Raw genomic sequence first — 13,917 nt, forward strand, 5'->3', positions numbered from 1 at the left:
CAGGCAGTGCAGAAAATTGGGACACATCGCCCGGGTGTGTCGGGCTCGGCCCACCCGACGCCAGGCATCAGATGACCAATCCAAGAGCCCCAGGTCCCGGGGCCCAACGCACCAAGGCAACTCGACGGAGCTCACGGACTTCCAGGTATACCAGTTGCCCTACCCCAACATAGAGAAAATTTATGTAGAGGTACGGATAGAGGGGGCCCCATGCCGCATGGAGCTTGACACGGGTTCAAATCTATCCATAATCTCGGCAAGGACCTTAAGGAAACTGTGTCCTACTGGGGGTCCCAAACTCAGGCCGGCCCCATTCACCCTCCGGGACTTCCAGAAACGTAAGGTCCCCACAATGGGGGTGGGGACCTTCAGGGTGCAATACCGAGGGCGGACGCGGCAACTGGACTTGCTTGTGGTCAAGGGCCCCTACATTAGCTTACTGGGATTGGCATGGTTTGGACCACTGGGACTAGCCATCACCGGAGTGAACCACACTACCTTACAAGTGGATGTGGACGCTATATGCAAGGAATTTCCAGGGGTTTTCGATGGGAAATTGGGACAGTATACGGGCCCCCCCATTGCTCTACAGCTTGACCCCGCAATACGACCAGTCAGGCTCAAGGCCCGCCGGGTCCCGTTCGCCCTGAAACCACGTATAGACGAGGAATTGGACCGGCTAGTGGAGCAAGGAGTGCTGGAGCCGGTGCCTAATGCCCCCTGGGAAACCCCAATCGTCACACCCGTCAAGCCTAATGGTTCGGTCCGCATCTGTGCAGACTACAAATGTACTATAAACAAGGCCCTCACGGCCCATGCATACCCAGTGCCAGTGGTCAGCCATGTCCTTGCTACCCTGGCTGGGTCGAAAATTTTTGGCAAGCTGGACTTGGCCCAAGCATATCAACAGCTGCCAGTAGATGAGGCCACAGCAGAGGCACAGACGATTGTGACGCACAGAGGAGCGTTCAGGGTAAAGCGGCTGCAATTCGGTGTCAGCGTGGCACCAGGCATATTCCAGAATCTAATGGACTCGCTCCTTAAAGGGATTCCTGGCGTCACCCCCTTCTTCGATGATGTGTTGATTGCCGGGCCCACACCAGAGGAGTTTGAGGACCGCCTCCGCACCGTTCTGCACCGTTTCCAGACAGCGGGTCTCAAGGTGAAGCGGGAAAAATGTCTACTAGGAGTGCCTCAGGTGGACTTTCTGGGATTTATGGTGGACGCAGAAGGGGTCCACCCGACTGGGGACAAGGTACGGGCCATTTGTGATGCCCCAGCGCCCAAGAGCAAGACTGAACTTCAGGCCTTCTTGGGACTATTGAACTTTTACCATTCCTTCCTCCCCCACAAGGCGGCGGTAGCGGAGCCCCTACACAGACTCCTGGACAAGCGGGCCCCTTGGGTGTGGGGCCAGCGCCAGGAGGCCGCATTCCAGGCAGTCAAGGACTTGCTTGTCTCAAACTCGGTCTTGGCACACTTTGACGAGAGGCTGCCGGTGGTGCTAGCATGCGACGCCTCGCCCTATGGCATTGGCGCTGTCCTGGGACACCAGCTCCCGGATGGGAGAGAGGTACCGGTGGCATACTTTTCCCAGACACTCAACGCAACCGAGCGGAACTACTCACAAATCGACAAGGAGGGTCTGGCAATTGTGAAGGGAGTAAAAAAATTCCATGATTTCTTGTACGGGCGGCCCTTCACCGTGGTGACTGACCACAAACCGTTGCTTGGCTTGTTTGCCCCCGAAAAGCAGACCCCCCAAGTGCTGTCTCCTCGTGTCCTCAGGTGGTCAATTTTCCTTGCCAGCTACCAGTATGCGCTGATTCACCGCCCGGGGAAGGCGATGGGCCATGCGGACGCCCTCAGCAGGCTACCACTACCGGAAACAGGCCCCGACCCAGCACCTGCACAAGAGGTTATGAGCCTGGAGCTGCTTCCCGACCGCCCCATTCAGGCACAAGAAGTTGCACACCACTCCAAGAAAGATAGGGTCATCTCCCGGGTCCTGGACTGGGTGTGGAGGGGATGGCCCAGCAGCAGGCCTGGGCCAGAATTCGCTGGCTACACAACCCGCAAACATGAACTGTCGGCCCACAAGGGGTGCCTTTTATGGGGAAGCAGGGTCGTTGTTCCCCAGCCCCTCCGCAAAAGGGTCCTCACAGCCCTACATGAGACACACCCAGGGGTAGTAAGAATGAAGGCCCTTGCCAGGAGTTATGTGTGGTGGCCGGGGATCGACGGAGAGATAGAGGCCTGGGTCAAACACTGCCAGGCCTGCCAAGAATCCCGCCCAGATCCCCCAAGGGCCCCAGTCCAGTCCTGGGAGTCCGCCCGAGCACCATGGTCACGCCTGCATGTGGACTTCGCTGGCCCCTTTCAGGGGAAAACATTCTTCATAGTGGTGGACTCCTACACCAAATGGCTGGAAGTCGCACTGGTACCGTCCACTTCTACGTCCGCAGCCATCCGGGTACTACGCAGGCTGTTTGCAACCCACGGGCTCCCTGACACTCTCGTCTCAGACAACGGGACTGCATTTACGTCAGGAGAATTCCAAACCTTCACAGCGCAGAACGCCATCCGCCACATCCGTTCGGCGCCATTCCACCCTGCCACCAATGGCCAAGCAGAACGCATGGTGCGGACCACCAAGGACACCCTTCGCCGCATGACGCAAGGGGATTGGGAGTACCGCCTTGCCACATTCCTCCTAGCACAGCACAGCACCCCCAGCTCAACGACTGGCCGGAGCCCCGCTGAACTACTAATGGGTCGGCGCCTTGCAATCAGATTGGACCGCCTTCACCCCGATAGAGCTCAGGATGAGGTAGTGGTGGGGGAAGGCAGGAACCCCCGGACCTTCGAGGCCCAGGACCCAGTGTACGCAAAGAATTTTGGGGCAGGCCCAGCATGGGTACCCGCCACAGTCACCAGGGTCACTGGCCCTGTGTCGTACGAGGTGCTAACGGATGGAGGGCAATGCTGGCGCCGCCACTGCGACCAGATACGGCGACGATTCCCGGGAGAAACCCAGGAGGAGGAAAGGGCAGAGGAGTCCCAAGGGAACAGTGGGGCAGTGAGGCCCATAGAGCAGCAGGGGCCAGCAGGAGAGGCAGAATCAGTAAATACAGAGAGGACCCGTGAGGCCGAAAGGACACCGGAACCAGAACCACGACTGAGCGAGCCGGTTGCGCCAGACCAAACAGCCCCATCACAGCCAGCATCCTTGGAACACGAGCCAGAACCTGAACACCGGACCAGGGAACACCACAGGCCGCAACGGACACGTAGGCCGCCAGCGTACCTTGAGGACTATGAATGCGACCTCCCGGGCAGGACTGGAACTTAGAGGGGAGGGGTGTTATGTACTGAGTCGAATAGGATCCAAACTGCAGCAGTCTGATTGGTCCTAGAACAATAGGATCCAAAAGGCAGCAGTCTGATTGGTCCTAGAACAATAGGATTCAGAATGCAGCAGTCGGATTGGTCCTAGAACAATGCAGCAGTATGATTGGTTGGCAGGAACCACCCAATCATGCTCCAGATTTAAGTGAATCCACAACCTGATTGGCTTACAGTAGAATTCTGGAATTAGCCAATCATGTGCAGCCCATTGTGTAAATAATGTATATAAAGCAGATACCTTGAGGGGACTTTCATTCATTCCTCCTCACCACTATGAGCTGAATAAAGAGCATGAAATCACTTTGCGACTCTGAGTATATTTCAGTCTGCTTACCCTCTAACAAGCAAAGTGAGGAAGATATATGAAACAAGAGCTTTTGCGGGAATACTTGACAAAGACATTGATGGTGGAAGAATCCAAAATCAATTTCTAAACTTAGCAACTGCCCTCAGGTGCCTTGAGGGATGCTGTCCCCTTGCCAAAGTCATTGTTGAATTGCCAGTCTATTTATCTTTAACTTTTATTTTTTTAAAATCGTTTTTATTCATTTTCCAATTAAAAACATCCAATTAATATATCCAATCATAATCCAATTAAAATAAAAAACTAAAATAAAAAAGACCAAATTATAATCCAAATTATAATTGTTGATTTTTTGGGGCTTCCCATAGTTTGGACCTCGGAAGCATATCTCCACATCTCAGTTCTGCCTCTCCTTGCTGTTTCCATATTTTCCACATCTTGATTTTAACGCTTTGTGAATTGCCAGTCTAATTGGCTTCTGCATGTGGAATGGAGGAGTGGGGCTGGGGGGCATTTTTTCCCTTTCCCTCAGTAGCAAAATGCCCTGGACCTGCCCCAACAGCCATCTTGTGTACGTGTAAAACCCAAGAAAGACCGAAACATCTGGTGATTGCTTACTGCTGCTCCCTCGCAGCCTGAATAGAACATAAAAATGAATATTTTTCAACATGCTTTTTGTCTTCATTCCTTCTGGCCTGGGAAAACTCTGTTCCCTTCCCCAAATCTTCTCCTATTGATTTGGGTATCCTGAGTAACCCCTCTTCTAATTCAGGATTGCTCTGTCAATCAGCCAGATTTTAAAACTTTTTAATAAACTAAAAAGGTGCACCAAATGATCAGGTGGCATCTGAAATGCCCCAAAGATTATTTCCAGTAGAAATGAGGAATGGTGAGATAGAATCCATTTGCCCCCAGCATAAGGTTACCAGATTTTTTTCAAAGAATCCGGGGACACTTTTTTTTAAAAAAAGAGGAAAAAAAGTTATTTTAAAAAGTTATTTTTAAAAAAAAAAATTAAGAAGTAACATCTTCTCTTCTGTGGTCTCCTCTGTCACGCGTGGAGTAGGCTCGGGTCAGGCGTGGACTCGGTCATGTGTCCTTGCCCTCCCAGTGCTTTCCTACCTGTCCTCTGCAGCAGTGGCACAGCGAGGTCGGGGCTCCCCTCTTTTTTCTCCTACCTCTTTCTCTCTCTTCCTTCTCCTCCTTCTTTCCTCCTCCCTGCATCGGCTCCAGGGTTTTCCTGGTCCCAGAGCGCCACTGGGTAGCCAGCTGGGCGGCCGGACAATCTTGTTCCCGGCTCAATTTGGGTTGTGGGGTGTGTGTGTAAGCGGTTCCCCCAGTTGACGTGCCAGGTGCCCCCAGTGGCATAGCGTGAGTTGTCAGCACCCGGGGCAAGGCAAGTAATTTGTGCCCCCTAACCCGTGGAGAGTGAGTGAGCCAGGTAGGGGCAGAGAGCTGCGAGTGCGAGCGCCCCCCCCAGATGTTGCGCCCGGTGCGGCCGGCCCCCCTGCACCCCCACGCTACGCCACTGGGTGCCCCCAATTTCCCCTTGGCAGTGGCGGCGGCAGCAGCAGTCTCAGCAGCCCGGAGCCAGCCTGGTAGCACAGTTGGCTCTGGCTGGCTTCAGGAGCTGTTCGCTGCCGTGGTGCCCGCCATTTTGCCTCGCCAAAAGGCCCCATATGATGTGTCTTGTGCCATTGAACCAATCACGCAACATTCATTCCCTACTAATAAATCTACAACACTTAAAATATAAATCCGGGGACATTAAATGAAATCCGGGGACATTCCGGGGACCGATTTTGTCTGGGGACAGATTTGTAAATCCGGGGACTGTCCCCAAGAAATGGGGATATCTGGTAACCATACCCCAGCAGCCCCTGCCCCGAGGCTGATCAGAAAGTGTCTACCTGAGGGAATATTGCAGAAATCAGCTCAGCAGTTGGAAAATAGAATCTACTTGCCCAACAGTCCGACACCCAAAAATTACCCTATTAGCAGAAAATGTCTCCAGAGCCACCCCCCCCCCCACTTTTGAGTTTGCCATAAGATGCTGTGTAAGCTGGCTAGTCCAGAAAGTCAGTCACAAGAAGATGAGCTAACTGGTGTCTGTTTTTAAACTTGCATAGGTCACAGTTGCAGACAGGACAGGAGGGAAGGGGGAAAGAGGCTAGAAAAAGTTCTGTTTTGCCTGCTATTGTAATGTCAAAGAGGAACTGTTTTTTGCCTGCTATTGTAATGTCAAAGAGGAACTGTTGAGACACTCCCAGAAAGAGGAACGGCTTAGGAAAGGACTCTTGTACTGACTGTTTGCAAAATTGTGTAATATCGCTTTGCACATGCTCTTGTACCCCGTCTGGAAGTTGTTTGTGACACACTATAAAAGTGAGCCCCAGATAGCAATTGGGGCTCAGCCTTTGAGAATGATGTCGCTGATGCCAGCTGCAGTTTAATAAACTAGACCTTCCTCAGAGAACCCGGTGCCTGTCATTATTGACTAGAAAAATCTGGCAACAAGTATCTCTTATAAAAACTGCAGGTGGCAAGCAACGTTGGATTTCAATCGCATATATTGATTGCATATTATGTACCATATTTACTTTTTGCTTGTGATTTTGCGATTGTAATTTGTGTGAAGTACTTGGAGATTTTGTTATATTAAGCATTATGTATTAAGCAGTATGGGACGTGGGTGGCGCTGTGGGTTAAACCACTAAGCCTAGGACTTGCTGATCAGAAGGTCGGCGGTTCGAATCCCTGCTACGGGGTGAGCTCCCGTTGCTCGGTCCCTGCTCCTGCCAACCTAGCCGTTCGAAAGCAAGTCAAAGTGCAAGTAGATAAATAGGTACTGCTCCGGCGGGAAGATAAACAGCATTTCCGTGCGCTGCTCTGGTTCACCAGAAGCAGCTTAGTCATGCTGGCCACATGACCCGAAAGCTGTACGCCGGCTCCCTCGACCAATAAAGCAAGATGAGCGCCGCAACCCCAGAGTCAGCCACGACTGGAACTAATGGTCAGGGGTCCCTTTACCTTTATTAAGCAGTATGTAAGTAGACAGATAGGGATGCGGGTGGCGCTGTAGTCTAAACCACTGAGCCTAGGGCTTGCTGATCGGAAGGTCAGCAGTTCGAATCCCCGCGACGGGTTGAGCTCCCGTTGCTCGGTCCCTGCTCCTGCAAACCTAGCAGTTCGAAAGCACCTCAAAGTGCAAGTAGATAAATAGGTACCACTCTGGCGGGAAGGTAAACGGTGTTCTGTGCACTGCTCTGGTTTCGGTGTTCTGTTGCGCCAGAAGCGGCTTAGTCATGCTGGTCACATGACCCGGGAAAACTGTCTGTGGATAAACTTCAGCTCCCTCGGCCAGTAAAGCGAGATGAGGGTCGCAACCCCAGAGTCGTGTGCAACTGGACTTAACTGTCAGGGCTCCTTAACCTTTTTTTTAAAGTAGGCAGACAGACAGATCTTAAAAGAGTTATTCTCTCCCAGACAGGAGAATGCCTTTTCTAACGCGATAACACATATACATCATATAAAAACAAAGAAGATATGCTTCCTGCTTCATAAATATCCAGTGCTTTTTTCTGGTGGGACGCAGGGGTACGCATACTGTAGAATAGTGGGTAGACATGGCAGATGACACAGCGATGTCTCCAAAGCAGCTCTTTATTTTGTAAGCTGGAAACATACTGTCAGGGGCTTAGGAGCAGAGGCACAGGGAAGAGGGGAAATGGAGAGCGAAGGGGAAGAATCCGAGGGGAGCGTAGGAGAAGAGGACAGTGGTCCGAGGGATTCCATGAGCCTCTCCAGCGAATCGGAAGATTCACAGAAGGGGGCGCCAGTGGCCAGGGGCAGGGGGTTCCCAGGGGGAACGCTCCAGGAGCAAGGGGGCAGCAGGGATTCCCAGAGCAGTAGTTGGAAATCAGGACCAGCTTCCCCACCAGAGCAGAGTGGGGAGGAAGGTTCCCAAGTATCGGGGTCAGTGCATTCCCCACCAGGGAGAGAAGATGAGACAGGGCTGACCACGCCTCCATCGGAGAGTCTGACAACGGGGGGAAGGTCAGATCCGGCCAGTGTCCCGGAAGGGGGAAGCAGTGACACAAGCAGTGTGACGGTTAGGAGAAAGGTCACTGGGTTGGCGCGAGAGGCAAGTTCAAATGTACAGGAGCGCGGGACAGCAGAGAATGAGGATTGGGAACCGGGTCCTAAAGCCCGACGGAGGCAGCGGGAGGAGCTAAGCGACTCTGCGTCGGAAGAGTCCAGAAAGGGCAATGCCCCAGCGGGCAGGAGGACCCAGAGGAGGAGAGAGCAGCGGAAAAGGTGGAGCAGGGCTAGGATCTTAAACTGGTGTCAGAGGGGAGGAGACTCAGACGGGACTTCGCCGATCTAGGGGTTAAGACGTAGGGCTGCACGCTGTGGCTTTGAAATGGAAACTGAACTTCAATAAAGACTTTTATACATTACCACAGCCTAGCGTTGGTCTTCTGTGAGCTGGGACCTAGAGGCAGCTCTGACACATACTCTTAAACATTTTGTGAATCTAAGTTTGGCCTCACTGAGGGGCAGTATTTCAATATGAGTAGGAAAAACGAGAGTACCCCTAAATATTTTTTTTAGAAAAAAAACACCGTAAATATCCACATGCAAATATATGCACATTTGATAGTTTAATAGACTAAAACTCATAGGATAAACTGATTGAAATTAATTTAATGTTAATGAATTGCTTTCTTTAATTGGATTTTAGCCCTCAATTGCATTTTAGCCATTTCATTGGATTTTAGCAAGTCAAACTAGGCAAAGTTTATCATTAATGACGTCTCAAAGATCCTGGGGAATTAGGCTGAGAAGCAGCAACTTCCTCAAGTGAAATCCGTAACTGAACAGGGTCCACTGTTGCACCATCCTAAAACTAAAGAGGAATGGAGAAATGCCCTTAGACTAAGGCTCATTTAAGTACTTTATTTTAGCAGGGTTCATAAAACGAACTTGCTTCAAGATTGGAAATGATGACTTTTGCAGCTCCAATTATGCCACATGTCCTGGCCTGCCTCTTACAGTCATGCTGTTCTTGTATTTTGCACATGAAGCCTCAGCTATAAAGAGTCTGGAATTGGCACTTAGCTGACAATTTCCTTGACGATGCTCGAGGCAGAAGGCAATTCACCACATTCTGTTGCAGCAGCCCTTGGCTGGGCAGACCGCACTGTCGTCCCAGCATGCTTTCTTTGGTAAGCAAAAGAGGAGACAGCCGAAGGAATCCCATCAGATCTCATCTCTAGTGATCTCGCCTTGGAAATACTGCAGAAAACAAACACCTTTCAGAACGCACCAGTTGTGCCAGTAAAATTCATCAAAGTCTTGGTAGCACTTGGGCATCATTTGCAAAGCATATGAATTTCGATTCTGTGCTTTTTGTTACTCTCCAGTCGGAGCACAATGGCTCTTTTGATATTTGCAAAGCATTTCTTTCCAAAATATTCCCCTAGAAACTGGATCAAAATCCATTGTTATAGCAACAGGCTCTGTTCCCAGGCATACATTACCATATTATGCTATCAATACTCTAGCATTAACCTCAGGTTGGTTAGGTTCAGATATGTTTGTATAAACAGCCCTTTAAACCTCCCCCTTTTTTTTAAAAAAAAAAAGAGGCTTCAGAATTGCTCATGAATCTGTCAGTTCCAGCTGAGTGAAGAGGGAACAGGCACCAGTTAAATTATGTACATTCTGCAGGATCAAATGGGCATTTATCTGTGAACTGGGCCATAAGACTGCATTTCTAAGCAGTCTCACAATTAATTCTTCAGCAGTGCTGCCCAATTAGGACAAATGCTTCTTTTCTAGTTTAATTAGAGATGGGTAAGCTTTTTGGCACTTATTTGTATGAAATATGTGCTCATTAAACACGGCTTGGAGCTTATTCAGCTTGCTATCAGTGTCCTAGAGTGGTGGAGCAGGCTGGGAAACAAAATATTTTTCCCACTGCCTCAGCCAGTTTTGTGAGCCTCTTAGCTGCTACAAGTCTGATGAGCAAGTAGGTGTCCAAAAAATAAATGCCATTGCTTCTTTGAACAAGGGAGCCTGCTGGATAGCAGTTGAGGCATTTTTAAACCTTCAATTTCCAGAAAGGCCATTTCCCCCTGCACCTGCTTACATGTATCTACTCTCTGTGATGTGACTCAGTTTGGCTAAAATAGTCGCACGAGTATTATGGTGGGAATTTTTAAAGTGGCATATTTAAGGCATTATATACAGCAGGGCAATAATACACAAATTCCTGCTAAACATTTACCCAAAAAGAAATAACGTATGCATATAATTCTCACTGATACGTTAAATGCCCATTATTCTCTCTCTCTCTCCCTCCCTCTCCCACTCTCTCTCATTAAGGCCATGTAAGCAACCCAGGAAGAAGGCACCTGCTTGAGCATTGTGTACTGAAAGCTGCCCCTTCCAGCCTACTGTAAATATAGGGCATTCAATGTTTGGGTTTAGAATAGATTTTCTATGCCCTCCCCCCAGCTCCGAGGTCTTGGCAGTGGAGGCAAGTGAGAAACCATTTAATAAGTTCCAGTTTCTTGATATTTATTCGTGGCTCAGGAGCAAGAAACCTATTGCACACAACAATGCGGTGCCGGGGCAACTAGAGGAACAGCAAAGAAAACATCAAACCAATTTGTCAAAAGCTTGGAACTTTGTTCAGCCGGGTATCAAACAATTTCTTAAGGGGAGACTGCTCAGGCAAGCCAACAGTGGACAAAAACTACACCAGCCTGTTGTTGTTGTTTTTGGAATATTTTATTAGTTGAATATAAGAACAACATATAAGCAATCAAATACTGTTTTCTCCTACCCACCACCACAAAACAGCCCCAACTACGTCCAGGTAATTACATTAGTAATATAACCAAATTAAAAATTATTTCTACAGTTGCTGGTTTAAAAAAATATCATTCCACATGCTCCCATGTGTCTTAGGTGGTTTAAATCATGGGTAGGCAAACTAAGGATCCGGCCCCAATCCCAATCGCCTTCTCAATCCGGCCTGCAAACAGTCCGGGAATCAGCGTGTTTTTACATGAGTAGAATGTGTGTCCTTTTATTTCAAATGCATCTCTGGGTTATTTGTGGGGCCTGCCTGGTGTTTTTACATGAGTAGAATGTGTCCTTTTATTTAAAATGCATCTCTGGGTTATTTGTGGGGCCTGCCTGGTGTTTTTACATGAGTAGAATGTGTACTTTTATTTAAAATGCATCTCTGGGTTATTTGTGGGGCCTGCCTGGTGTTTTTACATGAGTAGAATGTGTACTTTTATTTCAAATGCATCTCTGGGTTATTTGTGGGGCCTGCCTGGTGTTTTTACATGAGTAGAATGTGTGCTTTTATTTCAAATGCATCTCTGGGTTATTTGTGGGGCATAGGAATTCGTTCATTTCCTCCCCCCCCCCCAAAAAAAAATATAGTCTGGCCCCCCACAAGGTCTGAGGGACAGTGGACTGGCCCCCTGCTGAAAAAGTTTGCTGACCCCTGGTTTAAATGTATGTTCTTTCTTTGATGCATATGTAATAAAGGAGGAGCTTGCCAATGATGTGCCCTCCAGATGTTTTGGACTACACATCCCATCAGTCCTAGCAAGCACTACTGTCCAACCCAATGCATGTTTCTTCAGGGTATATCCCATTGTACCCAATAGCGCTTACTCCGTCTGAGGAAAACGTGATTAGGACTGCAGTCCCATTCTCGTTTGTTCTAATCATACACTGCTGTACTTCCTCTTCTTCCAAAACACTTCTGTTTGCAAAGAAAGAAAGCATCCCAAGAGTTGAGAGGACGATAAAAGCTTCAAAAAGGATTAAAAGCTGAGTTCTGGGAGTGGAAGAGTGTTTGGAAAAGCACATACAACTAATGGCAGAGAAGTGCCAGGATTTTCACTTGGGCCAAGAAGACAGTAAATTGTTCAGACAGGTTTGGGTTGGGTTTCTGCTTTCTCACAGGTCTAGAAAATATTGCTGCAAGTGGAAAAAGTTAACATATATCAAAACGAGAAAACTTTTTTTGCGACAGATTTGCTAAGGAATACATAACAACATATTCTTCAGAAGGTCAATGTGTTTAGTGTTTGCTTGGCACTCAGAGACAGCTTTTATATAACATTAGTGTGAAATATTTTTATTTCATCCAAAATATCAGGTTTATGGAGGGAAAGTGATGACAGTGCCAGAAAGCAAACTCACCTTTTTGCACTGATGGTATTTTTGTGAGTAAAGGTACAGGTAAAGGGACCCTTGACCATTAGGTCCAGTCGTGGCCGACTCTGGGGTTGCGGCACTCATCTCGTTTTATTGGCTGAGGGAGCCGGCGTACAGCTTCCAGGTCATGTGGCTGGCATGACTAAGCCACTTCTGGTGAACCAGAGCAGCGCACAGAAACGCCGTTTACCTTCCCGCCAGAGTGGTACCTATTTATCTACTTGCACTTTGACATGAGGAGAATGAGGCGCTGCCATTGCCCCAGCTCTGAAGGCTTGGCCCAGGCTTAACCTCCTGTAGCTCCTGCCTCGATGAGGGAGCCTGTCGTGGGGCGCCTAGTTGCACCCCCTCATAAATCTGTGTCTGGGGCCATGGGCCATGCCCCCCCCATGCTACGCCACTGCAAGGAAGGGAGCCCAATTGATCTTAGCAGGATTTACTTCTGAGTAAAGACGTGTAAGATTGCAGTGTCCATCTGTGCTTTTTCTTCCCTGGCTTCCCATTCCCTCCAATCCATTCATTTGAGCTGTGGAATTCTGGGGACTCAAAAAAGCTCATTCAGACATTTGGCGTGGATACACTGAAGTGTGACTAATTTTGGGGGAGCATGGTCATTTCCACGACTTTAATTTAGCTGAAGCAGATTTAAAGCATCACACTTGTTAGGGGTTGTTGTTGCTGTTTTTTGTTTTTGTTTACAGCTGTAATGCCACCCTTTAGCCTGAAAGTACACTTGGTTAACATATGCTGCAGACTTTTTTTTCAGGTTGGAACTTGTCCATTTGTATTTAAGCAAACTACCTGGGCTGAGATTGTTCTCCAGGTCATTAGGTGAGTATCCTGAGTATTATGGATGCTGTTTTCCTGTGGAAATCAGAAGTGCGCAGGCCCATTAAATATCCTGAACTGAGAAGTCAATTTGTGTTTATGTACGTAATGATATGGTTTTGTTCTGTAGATGTGTGTGGTGTTTTTTTTTTGTTTAGCTTAGTATTGTTTCCTTTTTTTTCCTTTTCTTTTTTTGTTGTTTTTCTATATGTTCCCAGGATTTTTGTCTGTATAATAAAGAATAAAAAAATAATAAAAAATATATCCTTAACTGAATAGCTGAAAAATGTATGCAAGTTGATTGATTGCGTGCTGAGGTCCCCAAGACACCCCTACCCCAATAACTCACACATCACACGTAATTTTTGTTTAAGGTTTTTGGCATAATTTTGGCCACAACTTTATTATCATACAAAATTGTGAGTGGTTGCTTAGGCATTGGTTATGACTAGCTGTCCCCCCCCCCCCCCGCCTTGGGGGACAGCACTGACTCCCGTGAGTCAGTGTGGAGGAACAAGATCAGGGATAACTGGAGCTGCGACACAGACCCTCAGCTACTTCCTGCTTGCTCCTTGGAGCTTACACGGCCCGCACCCTGCACCAAGGGTTTGGACGAGGGGATGGTAAGCCCCATAATTCCTTTAACGGAATTCCCAGCAGCAGCAGCATTGGAGGGGTAGGCACAGCCAATCCATACCCCTCCACCAACCAATTTAACCAATGCCTAACCGCCAACCTTACAAGTTGTGACGATTTGCTACGCAGTAGGCAAAACCCAATTGGCACGCACTAATCAGCCAAAAGGAAAAATTCCTACCGGGCCCCCGCACCAATGCGAACGACCCCATGACAGGCATAGCAAGGTCAAAGCGGAAGCCCAATCAAGGGAGGGCAGGCGGGTGATCCGGTGTCCACAGCGAAAGAGAAAGGAAAGAGCAGTGGAGCTTGCTTAAATAACCTCTGATCCCACCCCTAAATTGGCAACATCAAATTTACCCCAGTAACTCCAACCTCCAATCTGATTCAAGCCTCTTGAATCTATCCTGCCTGACAACCATGGGGGTGTCTTGTTTGGCCCCATCCGCAACCCGTGCTCTCCTTTAATGAGAACACGCTTTTCTACCATT

The sequence above is a fragment of the Podarcis gaigeae genome, assembly GCF_964106915.1.
Source record: "Podarcis gaigeae genome assembly, chromosome: 11".
Taxonomy (NCBI): domain Eukaryota; kingdom Metazoa; phylum Chordata; class Lepidosauria; order Squamata; family Lacertidae; genus Podarcis; species Podarcis gaigeae.